The following is a 27,417-nucleotide window of genomic DNA, read 5'->3' as shown; positions in this document are numbered from 1 at the left end:
GTTGAAATCCTAACCCTCAAAGTGATGGTATTAGAAGGTGGGGCCTTTGGGAGGTGATTAGTTCATGGGTCTGGAGCTCTCATGAATATTAGTGCCCTTATAAAAGAGACCACAGAGAGCTAGCTAGCCCTTTCCACCATGTGAAGAAACATAAGAAGGGGCCATGTATGAGCCAGAAAGAGCTCCTCGCTAGACACCAAACATGTTGCTGCCATGATCTTGGACTTCCCAGACTCTAGAACTATAAAGAAATAAATTTCTGTTTGTAAGCCATCCAGACTAAGACATTTTGTTATAGTAGCCCCAGTGGACGAAGACATGCTACCATATAGAATTTCAGTTATCAGTGGGCAGTTGAGGGAATTCTTCTAACAGTCTCAGAATGCCCTCTTTTCCCCATTGGGCTTAAGCAGGAAGTTGAGAAAGGGCTTCTGGCGAGGGGCAGGTAGTAGGGTTAGTTCCTGCTGATCAACAGAGCAAAATAAGCAAGAGGTAGGGGATTTGGGAACTTCTTTCACAAAGGGCTGAAAGAACACATGGCGGAAAAATGTGAAACTTCCAAGGTGGTGAGACATGGTTGATTCTGAGGGAAGGTTCCCCTTCCTTAAAAAGGCTTCCACTTCCCAAACCATAGACCAGCAATGCATATCTTATAACTTTTTCCCCTAAGGAGCAGGAAAGAAACTGAAGAGACAAGAATCTGTTTCATCCAGAATATAACTTTTTACTAGGGTTTCTAGTTCACAGAGTTGTCTGGCAACTGTAGCTCAGGTTTGGGAGGGAGGAAGCCCCCTGCCATATTTGAAATGCTGAAGCATTTTTCTCAAGGCTGTCATGCAATCATAACAAAAAATGGACAAGACAACTGGCTGTGGCCTAACATGGGAAGAGGTGGAGATCACAGAAACCCCAAGGCTGGGCCACTGGAGTAAATGTATCAAGTTGAACCACAAAAAATTGCCATTTTTTAAACATCAGAAATTGTTAAACACTGGTAGTTTCATATGATCCAACCTATAGCTGGCAAAACATTTATGGGAGAGTTAGAAGGCAGGATATATATATATATATATGTGTGTGTGTGTGTGTGTGTGTGTGTGTGTGTGTGTGTGTATATATATATGTAGAGAGAGAGAGAGAGAGCGAGAGAGAGAGGTGAGGGTGTTGCTGATAAGTTAGACTTATATGTGACAAAAATAGTCTCCCTGCTGATAAAAAGGTGGAAGAGGAAAGCTCTCTTTGGCGTATTTCCAGGGGGTGAATACCCAGATTAGGAGTCCATGAGGGGCCTGGATTCAAGGACATAAGGAGGAGGCAGTGAGTGACTGGCTCTCAGGATGCAGAGTGGAGACACTGGGTACAGTGATAGTGAATTAAGTCACAAGGGTTTGGTGACTTAGAAATGAGAAAGAGTGAAATAAAGGAGTCAATATTAGTAGAAAAAATGGAACCCAACCTTGAGGGTTGTGGCTTCTTTTTTACTCTTCAGCTTGTTCCTTCATTTGTCTTCCCATTCAACTCTGAAATCCTAAGTGGTAGATGAGAGGGGAGGGCTGGGAAAGGGGTGTATATACAGAGAGACATGGCTGATGTAGGGAAGTGTGGTGAGCTCAAGAGCTTGGCATTAGGAATCTCCATCACTAATGGAGTGGATACTTTTAAAGGATGAATGCAACACCACATTGGATACTTTTAAAGGATGAATGCAACCGCAACAATGAAAAGTGTTCACATTTCCATAAAACTTTATAAAGCAGCCCACAGATATTGTCTTGTTCATTTTGATTGTCAAACAACCTGTGAAGAAGGTATTGCCATCCCCATTTTCCAGATTAGGAGAATTGACTCAGGGAGCAAATTTCCCAAGGATGGCCATTGGCAGAATCAGGCTCAAACCTGTGTCTTTGGACTCCAGGTGGAATACTTTCTTGTTTGAACTCATGAAGGGTGACTGAGGCCATCACATAGCCAGAAAATTCTGAGATAGAAACAATTGTTCAGATGCTGATGGGGGCGGGGCAAATCACCAGTAAGAAGCTGTTTGGATGCAGGACAACAGGGAGTGGTGGGGACTGTGTTTCAGGACTGGTGGGCCAACACCCTGCTACAGGGAGTAATCACTACTCAGCTCCAGGTGATTACTGCCAGGAAGAAATGCCAGCTTGTTTTTTTTTTTTTTTTTTTGAGAGAGGCTAGAAATTCAATTGAACAAATATTTATTGGGTGTCTACTATGTATCAGACGCTGGGGATAAGGCAGTGAATAAAACTGATAAAAATCTCTAGATTTTCATGTGAACTTCGCCAATTTTTAAGTGTTGGGAACTAATAGAAAGTTTAGAAAACATTGTTCAGGTCCAACAAAACACATCTGTGGGCCACATTTGACCTGTAGGTTGTCAGTTTGTGGCGTCCAAAAGTTCTGATGGACCAAGTTTTTGGTTTGTTTGTTTGAGACAGAATCTTGCTCTGTTGCCCAGGCTGGAATGCAGTGGTGTGATCTTGGCTCACTGCCACCCCTGCCTCCTGGGTTCAAGTAATTCTCCTGCCTCAGCCTTCCGAATAGCTGGGATGACAGGTGCCCACCACCACGCTTGGCTAATTTTTGTATTTTTAGTAGAGATGGGGTTTCCTCAGATTGGCCAGACTGGTCTTAAAACTCGTGACCTCAAGTGATCCACTTCCCTCAGCCTCCCAAAGTGCCAGTATTCAGGCACCTGCCACCATGCCCAGCTAATTTTTTAATTTTTTGTATTTCTAGTAGACATAGGGTTTCTCCATGTTGGCCAGGTTGGTCTCAAACTCCTGACCTCAGGTCATGGGCCTGCCTTGGCCTCCCAAGGAGCTAGAATTATAGGCATGAGCCACCGTGCCCAGCCTGGACCAAATGTTTTCTGAAGAGGGGAGTAGAATGTTCCACTAGGGTCAGGGAAAAAATTGTTGGCAATTCTAATCCCATTTGTTTTTTAAACTCATCCTTTAAAAAATTTCATTTTTGTGAATGCTACATAACTGACTCATATATAGCACAGGCATATCACTTAAATATTTAAAGATATTACTTATATATATTGGGGATAAGTGATCAAAGTATTTTTATTGGTAAGGGTGTGGAGCTGAAGGGTTCAAGACCCCTGGAATAATAGGCCAGGCATGGTAGCTCACTCCTGTAATTCCAGCACTTTAGGAGGCTGAGGTGAGCGGACTGTTTAAGCCCAGGAATTTGAGACCGGCCTGGACAATATGGTGAAACCCCTTCTCTAACAAAAGAAATACAAAAATTAGCCGGGCATGGTGCCATGCACCTGTCTTCCCAGCTACTCAGGAGGCTGAGGTGGGAGGATCACTTGAGCCCAGGAGAGTGAGACTGCGGTAAGCTATGCTCACACCGCTGCACTCCAGCCTGGGTGACAGAGCTAGACCCTGTCTCAAAAAAAAAAAAAAAAGAAAAGAAAAAAGAAAGACCCCTAGACCCCTGGAATGGTCTTTGAAAAGCATATATTTGTACATCACCTACCTGAGACAGGGCTAAAGCTGTAGTCTCCAGCTTGGTGCTCAAGGGACCTCAGAAAGTGTGAGACTGGGCAGTGTGTCTACAAAAAACATTGGCTCAACCCAAACCATCCCCTTTTTCTTCCACCAGAGCACTGTCCTATGAGCAAAAACCGCAGACGTCTCTGAGCGATAGAAGAGACAACTGAGCTGGGGGCCAGTTCAGTGCGGACCCACATTTCAACCATGATGAAGGTTTGGGGCTGCTATGGTCACGTTTGCTTTTTGCTTTTTATAATACTGAGATATACTTATGAGAATACAGCTGTGCTAGAGAAGCCAGGACTACGAAGTAATTTAATATTCATTCTTAAGTGTCAGGAGGTTACTATAAGAAAGCAGGTGACCAACTACTCCTCCCTGAGCTCAGAGAGTGAAAACATGGGTGTAAACCTCTATGAATGAGACTCAGGTTACAGTCATGGAAGACATAGTGAGCTTCAGCTGAGTCCTGTTCTTGAGCCTGTCTTGGACACCATACCCCCATCTGTTAGTAGAGTGGCAACGTGGTCTAGAAAGAGCACTGGACAAGGAGCCCTGGAGTCCTGTAGAGACCTTTTTAACTGCCATGACCTTAAGCATGCCAGATGTGTCCGTTTCTGGATCTCATTTTCTTCTCGTTTTTGAATAAGGAAGGGCATGGTTTATGGTCTCTGAGCTTCTTCCTTCTACTTCAACCACTGGTTCTATGCTAAGTCTAAGTGTTGGGATGTAGATACTTTTGAGTGTTTTCCTAAACCGGAATCAGTTGTCTGTAACCCAGATCAATACACTAGCTGCTGTAGCAAACAAATCTCAAAACATACAATGGCCCATGCCTGGTAGAAGTTTACTTCTTGTTTACAAAAGGTCTAAAATGTGTTTCCCTAATGAGCAGGCCATTTTCCTCCAAGTGGTGATACAGGGAAGCAGGATCTTTCCTCTCCTCCTTGCGGTTCTGACATCTTAGGTACTTGACTCCAACGTAGCCATGCTCATTTCCATCGAGCTGGTGGAAGAGGAAAAAGCATAGTCAACTGAGCCTGAGAGATTTTTAAGGACCGACTAGGAGGGGTGTGCATTATTCCAGTCAAATTCCATTGGTGAGAAATCACTCATATAGAAACACCTAAATACAGAAGAGTCTGGGCAAGGTAGTTCAGCTCTGTGCCCAGGAAAAAGAGGAAATGGATTTAGACAATAGGAATCAATCTGTGCCATAGAAAGGAGAGTTTAAAGGAGAAAGAATTATGTGAATTGAAGAAGAGTAAGATTAGGGTGATGTTAATTGTATTGCTCTTTCTGAAGAGCTAGAAGTCCTCAGTTGCTGAAGGATGGCAGGAACTGGGTTTAAAAATATTTTCTGGCCCACAAGGAAGAGCCCTGGGCAAAGACTCAAGACACACTAGGTTCTGGTTTGGTTGTCTCAAACTAGCCATGGGACTGAATATAATTTATCTGACTGTTATGTTTACAGTTTCTGCATCTGTTAATTGTAACCAAAATGCATACTCTAACTACCTAACAGAATTGTTTTAAAAGTCAGGTATAGCAACATCATGCACATTTTGAAAAAAACAAAACTGATTAAAATGGAGAATGAATTTAAATTGTAGATGGAGAAAATTAAGTTGGATAAGGAAAAAAGAAACAAGAACTTTCCCCATAGTGAAACAAGGAAAATTTTTAGGGAATGTGAAAATAACTTCAAGAAATCAATGGGAAACAATTTTGACAAGATTGGAAAGAAGGCTCCAACTCAAAGGGTAGCTTGCGGGGGTTGGCACAGGAGACATGGACTGTGGTTCTGGCACTACACACAGATTGCTGTTTGACCTTGACTGAATTTCTTCCCCTCTTGGGGCTTCAGTTTCCCCTTTGCAAAACAAAAGGATTGAACTAAATAATTTTGCTAGGGTCTCATTCTCAAATGGTATACCTCTGATTGTGCACTCAATCCTGTCTGGACGCAGGGATCCCAAGGGCTTTAAGACACAGTCAGCTGCCAGGTTGGCATTTCAACATGGATGTCCAACAGGCATTTCCAGCCTCTCACATGCATCCAAAGCCTTAGGTTGTCTTCCTTTCCCAGAAGGTTCCTCCTGTGGTACAGCCTTCCACACTTCAGGAAAAGGGCAGCTACCCTGGGAGTCCTCCTTTATTCCTCAGTGCCACACACAGCCTGCATCCCATCGACCAGCACATCCTGTTGCTCCACCTTCAAATCTCACCTCCTTCCTGCCATCACCTCGCATTTGTGCTGTGCACCTGCCTCACAAGGGCTCTCCCTGAGCCCACTCTTACCGCTCACTGTCTGTTCCTCAGTCAGTCATCAGGGTGAGCTCTTTATTCTTTCCTCCATTCAAAATCTCCCAGTGACTTCTCATCACATTTGGAATAAAATCAGAATCCTTGCCTTGGCCTGCCCAGGTTCTTGACCTCACCTGTAGCTCTCTCCTGCTTCTCCTGACCACCCCCACTTTGGCCATAGCCAGTTTGGCTGCTCTTCAGCATGTGGGGCTCAGTTTGGTCTCAGGGCCATGGCGCTTGCTGTGCTTGGGGCTCTTTCCTTCCAGATCTTCTTCCAGTTCCTTCATTTGCTCCATTCCCATCTCACTTCTGAGGTCCCTTCTTTCAGGAGGCTTCTTCTCTAGCCCCTAATCCATTGACCTCTAGCTCTCCATCCTTCTCTAGTTCCTAATCCATTGACCTCTAGCTCTCCATCCTTCTCTAGTTCCTAATCTACTGATCTCTCACCCTCACCCTGACTTATTTCTCCTTAAGGCACTTATCACTCCCTGACATTATTTTATTTCTTTAGTTGTGTATCTTCTGTCTCTCTCCACTAAGATGTGAACTCCATCAGTGCAGAGACTTTTCCTGTGTTGTGTACAACTGTATCCCTTGTGATGTCTTGTAAGCATCCAATAAATATTAACTAAATGAGTGAATGAATCAAGGAGGAGAAACTGACCATAGAGCCTCTGCAGAGCGACAAACATTCTTCCACAAATGGAGGAGAGCTTGGGACTTGGTTTTCTGGCCAGAGGTGAAGCTGGGCCATCCCCCTGCAGCCTGGAGTGGAGGCATTCGTGCAGGGCATGTGTCTCTGATACTGGGAGCCAGTTGTCTCTGCCCTGAGGCTCTGATCAGATCCAGGCACTCGGAGGTTCTGTGCTTCCCTGCTTTTCCCTTTTTAGGTGGTACTTGGCTGACCTCCCAGGGAGTATAGCGGGCTTCTTCTCTAAGCCATTTGTTCTTGCTGTTAAGAAATGACTAAGCAGATTCTCTATCTCCTGGTAGCCAACTGCCAGCCTGCAAGACTTGATGCTTTTCTGAAAGAGGCCCCTTCTTTTGCTCTGTGTTCAGTGAAAGCACGAAGCAGACATCACAATTGTTGCCTCCTTTGCAATGGTCTGACTCACTTCCTCTTGGTGTGTGGCTCTAGGTTGACCCCCACAAGGAAGAGAGAGACAGAAACTGGTGTGATTCCTACCCTCAGGACTCAGTGTCCAAGTCCTGCTGGATATTACAGAATGACTGGTTGAGAATATTCAGATGGTGACCTGATAATACCGGCACCATTTTTACTGACAGATTGCTAAGTGCCAGGCACCATGCTAACCTCCCTAGGTACCTTAGCTCATTTAATTCTTGCAATTACCTTGTGAGGTAAGTACTGTGACTTTATAGGTGAGGAAATGGAGGCAAAGGGAAGTTGAGGAACTTGCCCAAGGTCATATGGCTCAGCGGCGGGGGACTGCATGGAAGCACAGGACCCAGTTTTCAATATGCTTGCCTGTCTTGTCCAGGGTGCTTCTACACAGTGCTGCACAGACAGCTCCTAAAGCTGAGTGCAGCAGGCACACAAAGAAAACCCCAAGTAATTCTTCCAAGGGTCTCTGCTTCACCCCCTTAGTTTACTTTAGGAAGACCTCTGCCAAGTTCAGTATGAAGTTAACAGATTTAATGTGAAAAACTGGTTTAGAAGTGAACTAGCTTGTGGACTACTGGGTATAAATAAAACTAGAAAGAACTTTGCAGAATCATTTATATGTTGGCATTTATTGCAAATCATCAGGAGTGTGATATATCAAACTGTCATTCCTGAATTTAATTGACTAGGGAATATGTTTTTTTCCCCCTTAGGAGTATCTGAGGGGCTAGAGTTCCATGAACACTCTTTAGAAATTGCTGAACTGTGCAGATATACCCACTGACTGTAAAGATGCCTTGGGCATTCCTCTTTCTATTCCTTTGCCCACCCCACTTTCCCCATCTGGAATTCATCCTCTATCCATCCATCCATCCATCTGTCCATCCACTAAACATCTACTGTGTTCTAGGCACTATACAAGGTGCTTTCTCCTAAGTCATCTTGTTAATTTTTGCCACAGCTCCATTCCATAGATAAAGAGGTGATAGAGACAGGAGACAGACAAGGGTCCCTGGCAAAAACACAGCTAAAACCTAAAACAGGCCTGAAGGCTGAAAAACCGGACTGCTGGTCCCGGATGAAACCCACCCTTTCCTGACTGATTCGCTCTGAATAATGCACAGGTGGAAGCAGGCGGAGCAGGGAGGAGGAGCCTGTCGTCTTCAGTTCCTACGTAGTGGCCTGGGATTCAGTCTTTAAGGTGCAGGCCTGCTAGCAGGACTCTCTCTCGCTTGGCTGGGAGTTCCTCTTTCCTTTTTCCCTTTTCACCCAATAATCCCTTCCCCGCATTTCACCCTACAATGTGTCTGTGTGCCTAAATTTTCCTGGTAGTGTGAAAAGAACCTGTTTTTTCCTGCAGCAGAGACAGCGTATCAACAAACCACAAAGCTGGACAGTGAAAGGGTTGGGATTAGAACACAAATTTCCCAATCCAGATTCCAGATTTTTTTTTCTTCTATTCTTCAGTGTTTTGTCCTGTAGTTGCTTATTCATATTTTCTCCATTTGTCAAAATCCCAACTCAAACTTTGTTTCCTTCAGAAATTCATGTTTCTCTTTCTTCCTACCTGCTCTGCACAGAGAACTCCCTCCATCTTCTAAACCTCCTCCAGACCATCTCTATCTAGATTTGGCACCCACTTCATCAGGTTTCTGGTTAAGAAGTGAGTGTGTGTATGTATGGGGGGGTGAGTGTGGATGTGGGTGTCTTGGATCTCCAGTGGTGTGTAAGCCAAGCACTTGGCACACATCATCTTTACCTGGCACATCAGCCTTGTGAGAGAGGTACCATTACACTCATTTTGTAGATGACGGAACTGATGCACGATGAGACTGAGCCACTCGCCCAACATCACGAAGCATCAGTGATGAAGCTAGGATTTGAGCCTCAGTCTTCTGGCCCCAGAATCCACATTCCTTCCACTATTCTATGCTGAACCCCTTGTTGAACCCCTAGTTTCATAGCTGAGAAACTGAGGCCCAGGGAGGGACAGTGGCTAGCCCCAAATCTCCCAGCTGTGAATAGCCGTGCTAAGACCACATGCAAAGGCTCACATTCGGGAACCTTTCTTCCCCAGCAGGCTGCTTCCCCAGGTCTAATGCAGGTCCCAGCTATTGCTGCCAGTCAGTTCCTGTTACCTGGATGCCATGGAAATTGTACCTTGTAGCTCTTGATACGGCAGGAGCCTGGTAGCTGCTCCCTGGGGGAGAGCCAAGGAAGGTCAGAGTACTAGCCTGCAGACCCAGCACCTAAAATAAACCAGGCAGCAACCCCAGTGGAAACCAGGCAGCAACCCAAGAGCGTGACATAACCTTCCCACAGCTCAGAGCTGGAGGCGGCTTCCAGCTCCAAGGTTCCCTGGGTACAGCGCCTAACAGAGCACACGTGCGCTTCAGGGCTGCGACTTCTTCCTTTTATTTTAAAGAAAATGAGTTTCTTTTACTCTGGTTCTAGAACTGAGGGCTGGCAGGAATTGAAGGAGCTAAGAGCCAGGAGACCCTTGGACCGTGGTGGGGAAGGCGCAAGGATTAGGCTTCAGATTGGTTCCCAAATTCGAATGTTCATCAGAATCATTGGAAGAGCTTTCAAAAATGATCCGGGTTTCATTCCAGACCTACAGAATTAGAATATCTGGGGACAGGGCCTGGGAATCGGTATTTGAATGTGTTCTCCAGGTGAGTCTCTTCTGGTTCAGGTTTGTGAACTACCTTCCCAAATATGCCTCTTCATGGCTATCTCCATTTGCTGGTAGTCCACCAGATCTCCATCTGCCATCCTCAACTCACACTTAGTACACTTTTTTTTTTTTCACCTGTGAAATTTAAATTCTATATTGTCCATGTCCATAGCTTTGAGGGTTGGTGTGATAACAGCACTTAATGGGGGTTTCTGTTATTTTTTTTTTGGCAGATTTTAGGTTTTCTCTTTAAATGGAAGTTTAGGAGGGGTCTGTTCTGCCAGAGGAATAAGTCCCCTGAGAAGTCACTTTTGAAAAATTTGGTTGTTTTAGAAGTCTGTCTCTGAGGCCTTTAGTATCCAAAGCAGTCCGTGAAAGTCAGAGGTTGCCATGGGAATGGCAGCTGCTGGGAGACAGGCTATTGTGTTTAGATTCTTGTACTAATAACACCCTCCCCAGCAGCCAGAAATACCTGTTGAAAGGAGAGGTTCTTTTCTTCTTATTCAAGAAGAGTTTGGAAAGTTACTTTCCTCTGCCTTGAAGAGGGTCAGGGGTTTGTGGTTAGGTGGACAAGTGACTGTTTTTTTCTCCTCTTGCCCAAGGTGCAGCAAGAGAACTCAGTTGGAACCTCGGACCCTCCCAGCCGATCAGTATATCTAAGGGGGAGAAAAGCCACACTGGACATGGGGAGACCCTGGATGAATGTTGACACCAAGCTGACCTGAATTCCAGGCTCACATTCTAGATGTGTGTTCTCCCCTGGGTAGGAGTCACTTACAAGGACTCTGGGGATATTGTTAGCAGCCTACTTTCCACTTCAGTGGAAAGAGCATTGGGTTCCATGCATCTTCTAGCTGCATGAGAGGGCAAGAAAAGGAAAAAGAGGAGAGGACTAGTTTTAGTTGAATATTATACCTACCACAAGTTAGGTGTTGTGTTAGGTGCAGGGAAATACAAATCACTAAGAATTTGTACTTGCAAGGAGTTCACTGTCTCAAGGCAAGCATGGAATCAGAGATGGCAAGTGGTGGTCATTTTGTTTGCTGACTGGGGAGGAAAGGATGGATGTCATTTGCTATGTCTGGATCTAAATAAACAATACCATGATTTCCACTGCTCAGAGCTGTATGTGGTGCCCTGTGAATGGTGCAGATGAGACGTCCAAAGACAGCATTGTTCATACTGGCTCAGGATGGATGAGGTACTGAAGGAGGCCAGATCGGAGGAGCCAGTCTGGGCAGGGCAAGGTAAGGGGTCCTTCTGTGAACTCAAGAGAAGTTTCCTGTTTTGCGTCCCTTCTCAAAGCCCTGGTAGAGTGCTAGCCCTTAGGAACATTACAAAGTGCACCCAGTTTTTCTTTGGGGAAATTCCACTTTTTTGAGTCCTTTACCCTTCTAAGAATATTTCTTCCCTTGTTTCTCCTTATCCTTGATCCGGTCCCTTTTTCAGGGAGAGAAATTGTCCAACAATTTATACTGCTAAGGGTAATTTAAACCACTCTAGAAAGGCTTGTATTTGAAAGAAAGAGCCATGAGGTGATGGATATATTAATTAGCTTGATTTAATGACTCCACATTTTATTAATAAATCATAACACTACTTTGTGCTTAGAAATAGATACAATTACAAGTTGTCAATTTGCAATAAAATAAAAATAAAAATAAAAAAGGAAGAGCTGAGAGAACAATGCTTAACTCCACACAGTTAACACTGGGGATCTAGACCACATGTACCTAACTGGGGAGATTCTTTAGGCCAGGGATTGGCAAACTTTTACTGTAAAGGACTACATAGCAAATGCATTCAGCTTTGTGGGTGATGCAGTCTCTGTTGCAACTGTTCAGCTCTGTTGCTGTTCTGCAAAAGCAGCCACGGACGATACCAATAAGTGAATGGGAGTGGTGTGTTCCAATAAACCTTTATTTATAGATACCAAAATTAGAATTTCATGTATTTCATGTGTCATAAAACATTATTTTTCTTTGCATTTTTTCCAGCTATTAAAAATGTGAAAAGGAGTCTTAGCTCATGGACTGTACAAAAACAGAATTCCATGGGCCAGTTTGCTAACCTTTGCCTTCCTATCACCTCTTCTATCACATTATAAGATGAGCGGTGCTGTGGGGTGAGGTCACTCTGCCTAGAGATTCTTTTTGTATGGCCTAATAGTTTATCTATTTCTTTTTTTTGAGATGGGGTCTTGCTCTGTCATCCAGGCTGGAGTGCAGTGAGTGGTGTGATCTCGGTTGCCTGCAGCCTCTGCCTCCCAGGTTCAAGTGATTCTCCCACCTCAGCCTCCCTAGTAGCTGGGATTACAGGCACGCGCCATCGTGCCCAGCTACTTTTTTTTTTCTTCTATTTTTATAGAGACAGAGTTTCACCATGTTGGCCAGGCTGGTCTTGAACCCCTGACCTCAGGTGATCCACCCACCTTGACCTCCTAAAGTGCTTGGATTACAGGCATGAGCCACCACGCCTGGCCTACCCATTTCTTTAGTCAAATGCGGAGGACCTACTGTGTGTTAGGGGCTGCTCCAGGTACTGGGAATTCAGAAGTAAATGAGACAAGTGCCTGCCTTCGAGTAACTTATGTTCCCTTGGCCATGGCAGGAAGATTTAAGGAGTGGAGACAAGATGTGGATTTTGGTCTGAGTCTTTGCTCCCCTGGACTTGGGTCTCTTTTAGAGACTGGTTGTTCTTGGGGGCTAGGCTGGTTTGCATCATTTGCTGTGGATCCTGAACACAGGTCCCATAGTAATCAGCTGCAGGAGAGCTGTGTGACATGCTTGGAACCAATGCCCTGGGATAACTTTAGTGTTCTGAATTTCCAACTAAAAGTGCAGCCAAAAAATAAAAATGAGTAAAATAGCATAAAACCCAAGACCTTTAGGGCTCAGTGTATTCTGGCACAGCATTCCAGTGGGATTCTGGGATGGTTTTCAAGAGCCGTGGCTTCTCTTGACTTTCCCATGGCCTATTCCAAGACAACCACTGATCTGCAGATGTTCCCCCAGGACTGGGGCATGGCAGAGGCCCATTGCTATAGCAGCTACTGCTGCTGCCAGGGCCAGAGGTCAGTACTCATGTGGTCTCTGGCAATGGCCGTCCTCCTCCAGCTCCCACCCATTCCCAGGCAGGTGATAGAGAAGCCCTGTGGATTCCTCCTTTGAGACCAACAGGTCCCTCCATGATGTAGGGAAACAGATGTGGCTGCATTGAGACAGAAGAGGGGCTCTCCAGTGAGTAGGAAATTGTTCCCAGCCCATGGGCCTCATGGTTTACAGGGCATCTGCCTCATATCTGGTCCCTTTGTTATGTGCTATGGGGATGTGGGGGTGAGAGTGAGGTAGGGAATTGAGCCTGGAGGAAAGAGGACAGAAAGATAAGGGAGGTGGTATGGTTCCTGCTTCCAAGATCTGCAAAGTCTGGCGAGGTGGAAATTACATGAAGTAGTTCAGGCATCCCAGGGAGCAACACTTTTGTTCTTTAAAATTCAAACTGCTCTAATCACCAATGATCTTGCTGTCCCCTAAGTTCCTTGTGTAGACAATGAGAAACTTCATTACCTGATCACCTGATCGCAAAGGTTTTTTTCTGCTGTCAGAGTCTAAAGTTTGAAGCATCCTGCCTTCTTTTTCTGGGCTCTCCCATCTTTTCCATATTCACCTCATCTCTCTTCTTCTACTTCTGCCTCTTCCACTGTGATCTGGCTTAGAGATGCTCAGCATCTGCCCAGAGCTCATCTGGGAGTGCCATCCCAGGCCAGGTTCTCAGGGAATGGGGACAGACAGTGTGGAAATGTGGAGGCAGAGGGGAATCTGCCCTTGGCCAGCTGGGTTTCATTGGAAGCCTCCTCTATGTGGCACCTTGCTCCTAGCCAGACTTCCTTTAGCCACTTTTAACATGTATTTTTAGGGTTTATTCATAAAAATCACATGTTACACATGCATTCATTCAGCAAACATTTGTTGAGTGCCTATCACACACCAAACACAATGGTGGGGATAAAAAAAAGTGGGTGAAATGGACTCAGAATGTTGGTCCTATTTCATGCCTGCAAGGTCACTCCACTCTCTTATTTTGCGGTTGAAGATTCTGAGGCTCAAAGTGGGACAGTGACTTATTTAAGGTGACATCATTAAGGGTAGAGCCAAGACAGGAACACAGGACCTTTTAATCTAGGTGAGACCAGACAGCCGAAATTGTATTTCCATACATATATTTAGCATTTAAAATGTACAGAGTATGTCTGTGGTGACATACTCTGTATGTCCATCTCCATGGTGACAGGAGGCAGGCATGGTTACTATTATTCACATACTTATGAAGAGCCTCCGTGTGGTTATTCATTTTTCAGATGAAGAAACTGAGGTTCACGAGGTTACACATTTGAATAAAAGTCACATGGCTGGAGGTAGCAGAAATAGGAGAAGGACTTGGGTCTTCTGATTCCCAATCACTTGTAACACGGATCTCCTCACCTGCACCAACCACTTCTCGTAGAAGAGCCGTCTCTCTCCTCTGTGACTTCCTGGTGGCCTGTGGTCAAAGATGACTGAGAAGAGACCCCAGACCATCTCGTAGTATGCTGCAGTACCATCAAGATACAGGAAAGAGGCAGAAACTCAGAGACCATTAGGAGAGGGGCGAAAGAAAAAACCAGGAAAGATTGGCTGACATAGAGAGAGGTGAAGGGTATGGGAGAAATGGGAGAAGAAAGCAGCATAAGACTGGTCTGATAAGAAAGAATGGAGCTTTGTGACAATTTTGACACCCTTCCACATAAAAGCTAGCTGTCATGGTAAGGGAGGTGTTGATACACACAATGCGACTTGGACCACTGATGGGCAAGGGAGTTATAAATCCCATCTGTGATTTGATTAGGGCTGGCGATTCACAGTGTTCGACTGCCTGACGTCATCCTTGAATTCCTTAAATTCCTATCAGCTTTCTGATTGGATTCCTCCTCACTAACCGCTCTCCCACTGGAAACAAGAGACAGTAGCCTTGTGGCTGGCTCGTAGAATTCCCTAGAATTCTCTGAGGTTCCCTCATGAACCTCAGTTTCTTCATCTGATAAATGAATAACCACGTAGAGGCTCTTTATAATTATGTGAAGAATAATAATCATGCCTGCCTCCTGTTACCATGGAGATGGAGATGGACATACTCTGTACATTTCTCTGCATTGAGGAGAGTTGGTAAAAGAGAAGAAAACAACTTCAGTCTCTCTTGATTGTCTTTTAAATGATCTCTTTCAGGTTTAGGGGGATCCCTATGGTGTTAGACCTCACAGAATTGATGCTACTATTATAACCCATCCATTAAATCATTTTTTTTTCTTTTTATCAGTTTTATTCGTGGTTTTTTTTTTTTTTTTGAGACAAGGTCTCACTCTGTTGCCTAGGCTGGAGTGGAGTGGCACAATCACTGCTCACTGTAGCCTTGACATCCTGGGCTTAAGCCATCCTCTGCCTCAACCTCCTGAGTGGCTGGGACTATAGGCACATGCCACCATGCCAGCTAATTTATTTTTATTTTCTTGTAGAGATGGGATCTTGCTTTGTTGACCAGACTGGATATGTGATCCAATTTTCTATCAATAAGTCAGCAAATATGTAATGAACAGCTTCTATGCAGCCGTTTTTAGATCAGCTGCTTTGGGGGATACAGAAGGAACGTATTTGAGAGACTTTTAAACTAGCTTATGAATCCCTTGGAGCAAGACTAATGTCACAGCTAAATGTAATTACTCACTTATTTGCTTGGTAGTCCATTGGGGCTCTGGAAATTTATCATCATCCTGTCGGTGGCTCTGTGCTATGTAGAGAGATTATGACTTATTCGCCCATTTGACAAATATTTATTGAACACATACTGTCTGCTAGATATGGTAATGAAATAGTGGTTCAAGTATTCATGGCTTCTAACCTCAGAGAGCCCATGTTTAGTGAAGGGAGAGAGGTAGCAGTCACTAACAGAATAAGTCATTTATGAGACACATCAGGAAGGGAGCAAGGAGTGTGAGTAACACAATGACATTCAGGGTGGTGAGGACCCGGGGTATAGTATGTAGGGTGGGAAAGGAAGGCCCTAAAGTGGGCTGGGGCCTGAAGTTTGACAATGACCAGCCGCGGGGGATGTGAGCATATGGGTGAGGGAGACAGAATATTCTAGAGAGAAGACAAAACTACCCCAAAATTTAGTGGCTTAGAACATAAAGGTATTATTGTTTCCCACAGCCCTGTGGATTGATTAGCCTCTGCTGGATGTCGATTCCCACTGGAGTCTCTCATGCAGCGGTAGTCAGACAATTGCTGGGGCTGGAGTCATCAGAATGCTGGACTTGGCTGAATGGATATTCAAGATAGTTCCTTCACTCCCATGCCTAGCTGGAGGTTGCTATCAATGCTTTCTCTCCATGTGACTTCTCCACATGGCTGGTTTGGGCTTCCTAATGGCATGGAGGGCTCGGGATGGTTGAACTTCTTCTGTGGAGCCTGGCTTTGTCCAGAGTGAGCAGGGAGGAGGAAACCACTTGTCTTTTTAAAGACTAGACCTAGGCTGGGCTAGTATCACTTCTGCAGTATCCTCTTGATCAAGGAAGTCACAGTCCAGCTCAGACTGTAGGACATGGAGAATTAGACTCCACTTCTCAAAGGGAAAATGGCTGGTGTCTTCAAGGAAGGAAGGGATGGTGACCATCTTGGAGACAAGCTAAGGCTTTGAGATCAAAAAGTCTTGGTGCGTCAGAGGACCAGAAAGCCAGCCAGTGCTGCTGGAGCACAGGAAGGTGGCACAAGATGAGGCAGGAAGGATGGACAGAGTGGTATCCTCATAGGTAAATTGTGGTAGGGAATTTTGATTATTTATTTATTATCATTATTACTTTGAAATGGGATCTCTCTCTGTCACCCAGGCTGGAGTGCAATGGCACAATCATGGCTCACTGCAGCCTCAACCTCCCTGGGCTCAAGTGATCCTCCTACCTCAGCCTCCTGAGTAGCTGGGACTACCAGCGCACGCCATCACGCATGGCTAATTTTTCTATTTTTTGTAGAGATAGGGTCTTCCTGTGTTGCCCAGGCTGGTCTCAAGCTCTTGGGCTCAAGCTATCAGCCTGCCTTGGCCTCCCAAAGTGCTGGGATTACAGGTGTGAGTCACCATGCCTGGCTAGATGTTTTTTGTTTTTTAAGTCACACAAAAGCTTTAGGTTTCCTTCTTTCCAAGGGCTGATAGTCATAAGGAGTCTTCTTTCTTTCTGTTCCAGTCCATCTTCATTTGCTGCCCATAAGTTATCCTATAGCCCAGTGCTGGTCGCACGCTCTCTAGCCCCCCACACCTTCAGTGAGTTTCCATTGCTTCCAGAACCAGGCACAGATTGCCCAGCCTGGTTTCAAGAGTGCTCTACCACGTTGTGCGCTTAAACATCTTTTGTCACATTTTTGCCCAACCTGTCAAATTGGATCCCTTGCTCCCCCTCATCCCTCCACCGAGAGGTGCTTTGTCTCCCTGCCTCCACACCTGGTCACATCAGTCACTTGCCCTTCTGTGGCCCCATCTCCCCTTGTCAAAATCCTGCCTTTCCTTCACAGCTTATTTCCAATGTCACTTCCTCAAACTGAGCGAGCCCTCTACTGCTCAGAAACCTAGTTCTTCCTGATTCAAAGCAGAGCTGATGCTTCGGAAGGTGCAGTCACATCTGTATGTATCTTACTCTCACTTTCACAGGTCTCCTCCCCATTGACTCTAGGTCTTCAAGGACAGAAAGCATGCCAGCCTTGCTTCTTCTGCCCCATGGCTCCATGCCTCACACACAGCAATCATTCAGTCGATGCCTGTCAAATTCAGCAGTGGTTTTTCTGGGCCACCAGCCTCCAATTGTCTCTTTCTTTCCCATGGCAAATTGCAGCATTCAGCTCCCAGCAACTCCTGATTTGCAGCCCCAAGGTTCCTGGCAGGTCTCTCCTGCAGGACCATGGAGCTGCCGTTCCCAGATGGCCAGGCCTGCACAGGCCAGAGCTGGGTCCCAGGGAGATGGAGCGCTTCTGGTTCTGCAGACTTCCCTGGCTCCTCTCTCTCCAGCTGCCTTGCACTTGTTTTCCTTGGCAGGAGGAAGCCCTCAGTCACCACTTCATCTTCCATTTATAGGCATGTATGCATCTTTGTTATGAAGAAAAGAGGGTTGAGGACCATGCAAAGCAAAGAAGGCATTTTATATAAGGCCTCCAGCTTCCTGCAATGTTTCTGTCCATATTGGAGAACGGAGGGCATTCTTTCTGCCTCTACTGCCCTCTCTTCTGTGACTTAGCCTGTCCCACCAACTTCTCACACTTTGATGATGGGCTACTATGGGCTCCTAGTGTGAGTCCATGCCTACACCGTCCTTCGGTCCTTCATCTGACACCAGAACACCCTGAGGTCCAGAGTGAAGCTTTGTGAGCTCGAATGTGTTGTTTTTATTGTTGTTTGGTTTGTTCGCTTGTTTGGTTTCTTGTTTTTTGTTGTTGTTGTTGGAGACGGGGTCTCCCAGTCACCTAGGCTGGAATGCAGTGGGAAGATCTTGGCCCAATACAACCTCAACTTTTCAAGCTCAAGGATCCGCTCACCTCACCTCCCAAGTAGCTGGGACTATAGGCATACACCACCATGCCTGGCTAATTTTTTTTTTTTTTTTTTGTATTTTTTGTAGAGATAAGGATCTCATTATGTCTGACCTTGAACTCCTGGGCTCAAGTGATCCTCCTGCCTTGACCTCCCAAAGTGCTGGGATTGCAGGCATAAGCCACCATGCTTGGCTGAGAGCTCTAATTTGTCCACTGGTCAAGTTATACGTGAGTGCAAAAAGGAAGAATAACAACAGCAAACATTTATGTGGTGCTCTCTATATTAGACAGTGTTTTAAGGAGTCTATAAACAGTAGGTCATGTAATCCTCACAGTAACCCTATGAAGTTGTACGATTATTATCCCCATTTTGCAGATGCAGGAACTGAGGCAAATAGAGGTTACCTCATCTTCTCTTGGTCACACCGATAGTCAGTAGCAGAGCTGGGATCTGAGGCCAGGAAGGCTTGCTTCAGAGTCTGCATCTCTGACCTCTGGCCATGCTGCCTTAATTGGTCATCAAACTGAGACATTTAACCTAGCAGGGTCACTTAGTCCTTCTTATATACCCAAGTATGCTGGAGAAGACAGTGTGTCTGAGGGTTGTAGGCAAGAGCCTGCACAGGTTTGAAGTAATTCTTGGCACAGGTAAATCAATTTGATTCATATTCTAACTTTCCTACAGATTTATGATTCTTAGTTTAGTGTTTTGTGTCTATTTGGAAGGATAGATCAGCAAAGGGATTTGTTGGTATATGCAAGAGCAACCTGCTTCTTTTGGCTCCAGTCCATATCCTGGGAATTCACTAAGTAACTAATGAATTCATTTTCTTCTCTCCTTCCTTAATTCATCAAACTCTGATCCCGTGCCTTGTGTGTGCAAAGCACCATATGGCACAAGGACAGGTGCAGAAAAAGAACACTAAGTGAAACAGACATCATCTCTGCCTTCAGGCTATGAGTATGTGTGCACATGCATATACTCACAAGGAAACCTGAGACTCTACCTGTAACTGTCTGCGTATTCTTTCGGGTCATCTTTTAGTATTCTCTGGAGTGCCATATGTGCTGCGTTTCACTGGTTTCCTGGAGTTTAGAATGCCCACATACAAACGTTTTCATAAGGGAGCCCACTGGAGCACAGATGCCACAGGCCAGTGGCTCTCCTAGCAGTCCAAACTGGATAGCCTAGTGATGGTGGATTCCTGCCCCAGACTCTGCATGGGACTCTGTTCAGCTAAGTTAAGTTGCAGACTGGATTAGCTTCCCAGGGCTGCTGGGCAAGTTATCACAGACTTGCTGGTGTAAAACAACAGAAATGTATTCTCTTAGTTCTGAAGGCCAGTGGCCAGTGGTTTGAAATCAAGATGTCAGCAGGGTTGGTTCCTTCAGGAAGATTCTGAGGGCAACTCTCTTCCATGCCTCTCTCTTAGCTTCTGGGGCTGTTGGGAGCCATTGGCTTGTAGATGAATCACTCCAATCTGTGCTTCATCTTCACACAAACTTCTCTCTGTGTCTCAAATCTGTGTCAGCCTTTCTCTCAATGATCAGTCACTGGGTTTAGGGTACACCCTGAATCCTAGTAGACATCATCTTGATCCTTAATTATCTGCAAAGACCCTATTTTCAAATAAGGTCACATTAATAGATTCTGGGCTTTAGGATGTGGGGCTGTCATTTTTAGGGCCACTATTCAGCCTACTCCACAGACAGAATCCTTCTCAACTCAGTGTTCCTGACAGGTGCTACCAATTTGGCAGTATTGTCATAGAAATTAAAATCTATTTGTATCGCTAGGGTAGTAGCCATTTATTTCCATCTCCATGTGTGTGCACATATGTATAAGAATAAGGAATCCTCAGTATTTATTTTTTTGTTTGTTTGTTTTTGCCTGGAAGCATGTTTGAAGTGGAATACAAGAATGTTGCACTGACTGATAAAATATGTATCAGTCAGGTTCCAGAGTTCAACTCAAATGGTTCAAATGAAAACAACAAAAAAAAGATGAAAAAACTAACAAAGCACTACTTTCAAAGGTGTGGACAGGTTTAAAGAAACCAATAAGAAATGCCAAGGCACCTAGAGACTAGCAACAGTGGAACGCCATGGACACACTTTGGCCTTAGAGGGGAAGGGGAGGGATCAGTGTTACAAGAATCCCAGTGAGAGCTACAATTGTAGAGGAGGTGCTGCCTGGTTTTAGAGGAACAGGCACTACTGAAATGTGGCCCAAAGTAGGAATGGAGAAAGAAAGACACCCCAAATGTCTTTCCTCCCAACTCCTCATCTCAAGCTGATGTCTTCTGTTGGCCAAACCAAACCAGAGCCAGTTGGCAAGAGTGCCCTGGTACAGAGTTCATAGAGATAGGTCTTCTAGGAGCACCCCTGGGCCCAAGAAGAGCAGAGTTGGTTATGTACTAAGAACTAACCAGCATAGGTCTGTATGTGGATTCCGGGAGCCCAGGGACACATCTGCTTCATATACAGTCATGGGATCTTGGAAGTGGACCATCACTTAGAGATGATCTATTCTAACATTTCATTTTCCAGATAAGGAATTGGGTTCCAAAGAGGATAAATGTCTATGTGTGTGCGTGGGCACACTTGTCTGGGTGGGGTGTGACTTTCTGTCATCATTCAGAGGTCCAGGAAGGGTGGGTAGTATGGCTATTATTCACTTTAAAACCCTGAGGTTCTGAACTTGAAGAACCTCTTTGTATCTATAGCAGATTCTTGTTGGTTATCTTCCCAGTATCCATTTTGCCTTCCTTTTCCCCAGAGGCCTCCAGTTTTATTTGGGAATTCAAGTGGTTCAGGGAAGCTTCTTTTGCTGTTGGCTCAGTGGGGAGCTCAGTCAGAGCATATCCAGTCTCCAATCATGATGACCTCTGGGAGATTTAAGCTAGTCATGTCCCAGTGAACTTCATGACTTTTGTTGTGAATGCTGGAGCAAAGAAGCTCCTACATTCCTTCTCCATGTGAACAAGGAAGCTCATGGCCTTGGGGGCTGCTGGCAGCTCTCTGAAGAACAGTAGGGGAACCAGTGTTAAGATGAAGTTGAAGTTAGAACAGAGATAAAGGAAGAGAAAAAATTCCAAGTGAAACTATTGAAGCCAGCATACCTTTCATCTTTTAAAATTAGGTGAGCTAATAAGCCCCTTTTAAAGTTTAAGCTATTTGAGTCAGGTGTTTTTTCTTTTTTACACGCAGTCGAAAGAGTCAGCAGGTAGGTGCACTGCCTCTCTGGCACGCACTCTTCTGAACTTGAATGAATCACCCAGCCTTTTAGAGTCCTTTCACAGATGCAGGTGTAGTAAAAAAATAATTAAAATGCATTAAAAAAGGTAATTCTTTTTCTCTACCTCATTTTCCCCTTCTGGAGAACACAAGGACCATTATCACAGCTGCCAGGACCTGCTCATTATTACATTGGGCTGCACAGATGAGTGTTCTCAAGAGAACAGAACCAGAAGGCAATAGAGGGAGAGATTCTGTATTTAAATTTTACCAGTGGTTTTCCTTTGCCATGCTTTCTGTCTTTAAGGAAACAGGCACTCTTCCCTCGTACTGTCTCTTAGAGGTTGGGGGCCCTCTAAGGAAGGATTGGGGGTGTTGAGAAGTCTATGAGGACAGGTTTGTAGAATGTGGGTGCAGGTGTGTTAGGAGAGGTAGAAATCTTTCAGGGATTTCTCTCTATTTTATAGAAATGTAAACTGAGGCTTAATGCTGGGAACCTGTTCCTTATCACCCAGGCAATCGGGCGGCATTACAGAGAGTTGAACTCCAGAGCGCTTGCTCCCAAACCAGTCCCCACCCTCCAGATGGTCCAGTTGCCTCCTCCTCAGGCCTGTGAATTGCTTCCCCTGGAACCAGACCAGATATTCTGGAGAAAGCACAAGGTCAGCATTCTATGCCGAAGGCCCCGGTCTCCAGAGATGCCGTTTGCTGAACTTACTGTGCTGGGCTGATTTGGGGCCCAGGTGTTATCCAAAGTCAGGTGACAAGCTTTGAGAGCCTCTTGGAGCTTCCTTTGGGGGAACATGGAAGAACATATGACATGAGTCTCCTAAAAGTTGAAGAGGAGACTGAGGGCTGAGAGCTGAGGCGTGCAGTTAGCAGCAGCCTGTGAATGTCTGAGTCACGGAGAAATTCACCGACTGCAGCGGCATCCCTTCCTTTTGTCTTTAGCTTCTGAAGTTCCACTAAAGTCCTGGGCTGGGCCACGGGGGCTGGACCTCTTTCCCCAGGAAGATTTTCTCTTTTTCACTGCAGGATTGGAAAGAGCAGGGATGACAGAGCCCAAGTAGAGGCCAGGGGGCCTGGAAGGAAGGGGCACATGAAAGGGGAGAAAAAGGGTGGGAGGGGACATAGGAAAAGATTTAGGATGTTGTGTCAAGAGGCTTATAAAGTTTGAGAGCTGGAAGAGATTTTTAGAGCTATCTGTCACATTCCTCATTTCACAGGAGAGGAGCTGTCAGATTCTCAGAGAGGGAAAAGTACTAGCCTAAGAGTTCGTCCTAAACTGTTGGTGGAGGTGAGACTGGAACCCAGGTCTTTTCACTTCCAAATTGAACTTATTCATTATCTGTTGCGGTGCAAGCAACCCCCAAATTAGTGATTTTAAAACCATAAACGCATTATTTCATGGTTTCTATGGGATAGAAAAATGATTGTGTCTTAACTGGGTCCTCTGACTCACAAACTCTCAGAATGCTGCACTCAAGGTGTTAGGAGGGGGCTGTGTGCTCATTTGAAGGCTTAATGGGAGAAGGTCTGCTTCTAAGTCCACTCAACAAGCTCACTTGTCAGAATGCTGTTCCTTGAAGGCTGTAGGAATGGTTTTCTGTTCCCCATTGGCTGTTGGCCAGAGACCTCTCTAAGTCACCTGCCATGCATCACTCTCCACGTGGCCCCTCACACTGTGGCAGCTGGCTTCCATTAGTGCGATAAGTGAGGGTGCAAAAGAGAGTGAGCAAGATTGAAGCCAGTCTTTTTCTAACCTTACCTTGGAAATGACATATCATCACTTTTTCTGTATCTCATTCACTGAAGTAAACCACTCTGTGTAGTCCACACTCCTGAACAGCAGAGGCAGGAACCATCTTGTTGGAAACTGCCACCATACCAAATACTTCCTGCTAATACTTGCTGCCTCCCGGAGTCATATAGCAGAGAGGACTGGGAAGGCAGCCCTAAGAAGTGTGTATTCTGTTCTACAGCTATTCTGCCCAGCCTTTCGTTTAGACAAAACACTCTTCCCACCAAGGAAGGGAAAGCAAGCATTAGTGGCAGAAAGGACAATGTAAGACTTCAAAAGAAGCAATCATCACATTGATTAATAAATACTTAAAATTTATTTTTTCATTGTTGGTCAATTGTTTGGTGATAAGATAGAGTAAGCAAGGAATTCAGTTTAGAAACTAGAGAAAGCTGGAGTCTGAATTTCAACCAAAACAAATCACTTACCCTCATGAAACCTCAGTCCGCTGATCTAGTCACCAGGATGACAGTGTCAACTTTTTAGGATTAATTGAACAACATGTAATACCTTTTGAAGTTAGCTCTTTCATATTGAGTGACTTAGTTAATAAAAACAGGCCTATTGGAATGTCAAATAAGGACTTCCCCTCTTGCACTGCATCCTAAACTTTAAAAGAATGGATATGGTAGCCAATGGGATAAGGCAGGAAACAGAAATAAGTGGCAGAACTATGGGGAAGAGCAGCCAAAATTCTGAGTATTTTCTGATTGTATGATGGTGTATTGGTTTGCTAGGGCTGTCATAACAAAATACCACAGAATGGGTGGCTTAAGCAACAACAACTGGTTTGCTTACAGTTCTGGAGGCTGTAAGTCCAAGATCAAGGAGAAAGCAGGTTGAGTTTGTTCTGAGATTTTTCTTGTTGGCTTGTAGATGTCACCTCTTGTTGTCTCTGCATATGATTGTCCCCATGTGCCCAAATGTCCTCTTCTTATAAGAACAACGGTCAGATTGGATTAAGGCCAACTCTAACAGCCTCATTTGAACTTAATCCCATCTTTCAAGATCCTAACTCTAAATACAGTCACATTCTGAAGGACTAGGGGTTACAGCTTCAACATATACCTTTTAGAGAACACAATTCAACCCATAACAGATGGCATACCGAGAAAAAATGGAGACAATGAGCTGAAAATGCAGGAGAACTAATAAGAGATTATTAAGGTAGCCAGATACAAAATAAATATTTAAAAAGGCTTAGTGCTTTATTGCATATCAGTAATGATCTATTGAAAAATACAATGGAAACAATGCCATTCACAATAACCACCAATCCTTGGTCTGCAGGAGTGTTTCCACACAGGGCAGAGAGAGGGTGTCTTGTGACTTGGAGCTTTACTTAGTTATCTGGGCACAGAAAGAGCACAGCTTGCAGCCAGAGTTGCATGAAAGACAGAATGAAAATATTTCAGGCCTCTCATCCTCAAACTTCTAACCACAAGGGCCCCAACTCTGATCATGCTGCTGTTGAGGGAGACATAAGTGGCCTGCCATCCCTCTGGGTTTTCGTTCCTTTCTCAGCTAGGGCACATGTCCTTACAAACCTCCTAGTCCAGTCTGCTCTGCTCCAACACAGGGACATGTTAACACAGGGAATATTAATCCCCCAAAATAACCTTTTCTCCTGGAAACCACATCTTGAGCACCGAAGAAAGTCCTTTTAGATCATCAAAAGCCTCATTTGGGAAATTTCCGCAGAACAAAGAAACTCTCTATGCTAAAAGACTGGTGGTGTTTCCATTTATTGCCAGATAAAAATTGCTTGCAGCTTGAAGAAATTAAAAAAGTTAATTATAGAAGTAATGTGTAATAAAACTCAAACAATATAGACAGATCAAAAGTCTTCTTTGTTCACCACTTAATTTCACTCTTCCCCCCCAGAAATGATCACTGTCAACAGCTTGGTGCAAACATAAAAAAGTGTACAAAACTGTGTGTGTGTATGTGTGTTTGTAAATATATGTATACACATACACATATAGATGCACACACCACATAGACACACACTCATCCACTTTATTTTTAAATATGAAAACTTTTATCCTCTTAAAGTGGGATCATACTATATGTATTGTTTTGCTTCTTACATTTTTTGCTTGCCTAGTAATGTGACTTAGAAATCTTCCATATCAGAGCATATGTATATGTGTGTGTCTATGCATACACACACACACATACACATATCTACTTTTAAACTGCTATAGAATGTATCATGGTACAGATGTAATTTTATTGATTTGACTAGTCCCTTAGGGTGTACTTCAATGGAGAAGCCCATATTAGACTTTGCAGCAGGTATATTTTTATTAGTTAAATAAATATATTAAGAGTCTTGTTAACATTAAATCCTGCCATGACTATTATGGAACACTTTTTGTGCAGAGATGTAACGATTTCTCTAGAATAGATGCTGCCTTAGCCGGGTGTTGTGACGGGCACTGTAATCCCAGCTACTCGAGGGGTGAGACATGAGAATCTCTTGAACCCAGGTAGTGGAGGTTGCAGTGAGCTGAGATCATGCCACTGCCCTCCAGTCTGGATGGCAAAGTGAGACTCTGTCTCAAAAAAGAAAAAGATAAAGCAAACAAGCAAGACATTGGGCTTAGAACAAATACTACTATAAAAAAAATCTGACATTGGGCAATATATAAATAACAGAAACTTATTTCTCACAGTTCTGGAGGCTGTGAAGTCTAAGATCAAGGCCCCAGAAGATTTGGTGTCTAGTAGATCCAGTTTCTGCTTCCATAATGGTGTCCTGAATGCTGTGTCCTCGGGATGAGATGAACACTGAGTCATCATATGGGAGAAGGTAGAAGGGCAAAAAGGGACCTATCTTGTTCCCTCCAGCCCTTTTATAAGGCACTAATTCTATCCATAAGGGTGGATTCCTAATGGCCTAATCACCTTCTGAAGGCCTTGCCTCTTAATACTGTTGCATTGGGGACTGAGTTCCAACATGAATTTTGGAGGAGCCACAAATGTTCAAACCATAGCAGATGCCTAGAGGTGAAATTTCTGAGCCCAGCGTTTTGCTTGTTTGCTTTTCTTTTCTTTCTTTTTTTTTCTTTTTGAGACAGAGTCTCACTCTGTCATCCAGGCTGGAGGGCAGTGGCATGATCTCTGCTCACTGCAACTTCCACTTCTTGGGTTCAAGCAATTCTCATGCCTCAGCCTCTGGAATAGCTGGAATTACAGGCACCCATCACCACACCTGGCTAATTTTTTTGTATTTTTAGAAGAGACAGGGTTTTATCCTGTTGGCCAGGCTGGTTTTGAATTCCTGACCTCAAGTGATCCATCCACCTTGGCCTCCCAAATTGTTAGGATTACAGGTGTGAGCCACCACACCCAGCCTCATTTGCATTTTTAATAGATTGGCTCTTGAAGTGTTTTTTTTTTGTTGTTGTTGATTGTTTGTTTGTTTTTAAATTTCAACTTCTACACACCAAGGTTTCAAAAATCTTAGAGCTGGAATTTCTTCCTGGACACCCCAGACAAAGCCCCAGGGTTCCTCTCCCAGTTTATGGGACTTGTTGGCTGCCTTGTTTAGTTTGTCACATTTTTCTTGCTCAGACCAGACATTAGAACCATGATCTACCTTATCACTCATGTTCTAAATCTAAAGTCTTTCTGGATGATAAACCAAATTCATGAAATGGCTCTCAGTTTTCTGATGGGAGCTCAACATCTTAATACACAATTTATATATGGAAGGACGATTTATAGGCACATAACTGGGTCAACTTAACACAGAACAGAATAAAAAATGACAGGGCTTACGCATCAGTCTTTGGCTAACTCTTCTACCTCTCTTGGTCCTGAGTTTGGAGGATACCCAGTTCTTGCCAACGGTGTTGTAGGTACAAACCTTCTCAAATTGAGGTCCAAACTTTTCTCCCAGCTGCCACTTGGCTACTGCTGGCTGTTTACTTATTCTCTCAGTTCCACTAGCAGAATCTTCTGCATTCCCATCTTCCCCAGACCTACCACCCTGGAGCAAGTCTCTCAATCCCAGCTCAGATTAGTGTTAGCCTGAGTTTTGAAAGACACCCCATCCATCATGAAGGCAGAATTGATTTTGCTTCAATAGCCATGCCTTTTTCTGGTTTTTGCCAGCTTTCTAG

At 44.5% G+C, this 27,417-nt stretch overlaps 1 long non-coding RNA gene across 2 annotated transcripts; it reads left to right on the top strand.

The window, feature by feature from the left end:
- Positions 1–393: 393 nt before the first annotated feature.
- On the top strand, positions 394–11,074 carry LOC117095316. Of its 2 annotated transcripts, XR_004441921.1 has the most exons (4): positions 394–492; positions 3,643–3,746; positions 9,421–10,406; positions 10,765–11,074. It is a non-coding gene; the product is annotated as an uncharacterized LOC117095316 (long non-coding RNA). The 2 variants fall into 2 exon arrangements; XR_004441920.1 differs by having other exon boundaries at positions 9,421–11,074.
- Positions 11,075–27,417: the final 16,343 nt, after the last annotated feature.

Source organism: Trachypithecus francoisi, unplaced genomic scaffold (assembly GCF_009764315.1).
Source record: "Trachypithecus francoisi isolate TF-2019V2 unplaced genomic scaffold, Tfra_2.0 Lachesis_group13, whole genome shotgun sequence".
NCBI classification, from domain to species: Eukaryota; Metazoa; Chordata; class Mammalia; order Primates; family Cercopithecidae; genus Trachypithecus; species Trachypithecus francoisi.
Note: the sequence above shows the minus strand (reverse complement) of the source record. Positions and strands in the feature narration are given on the sequence as shown.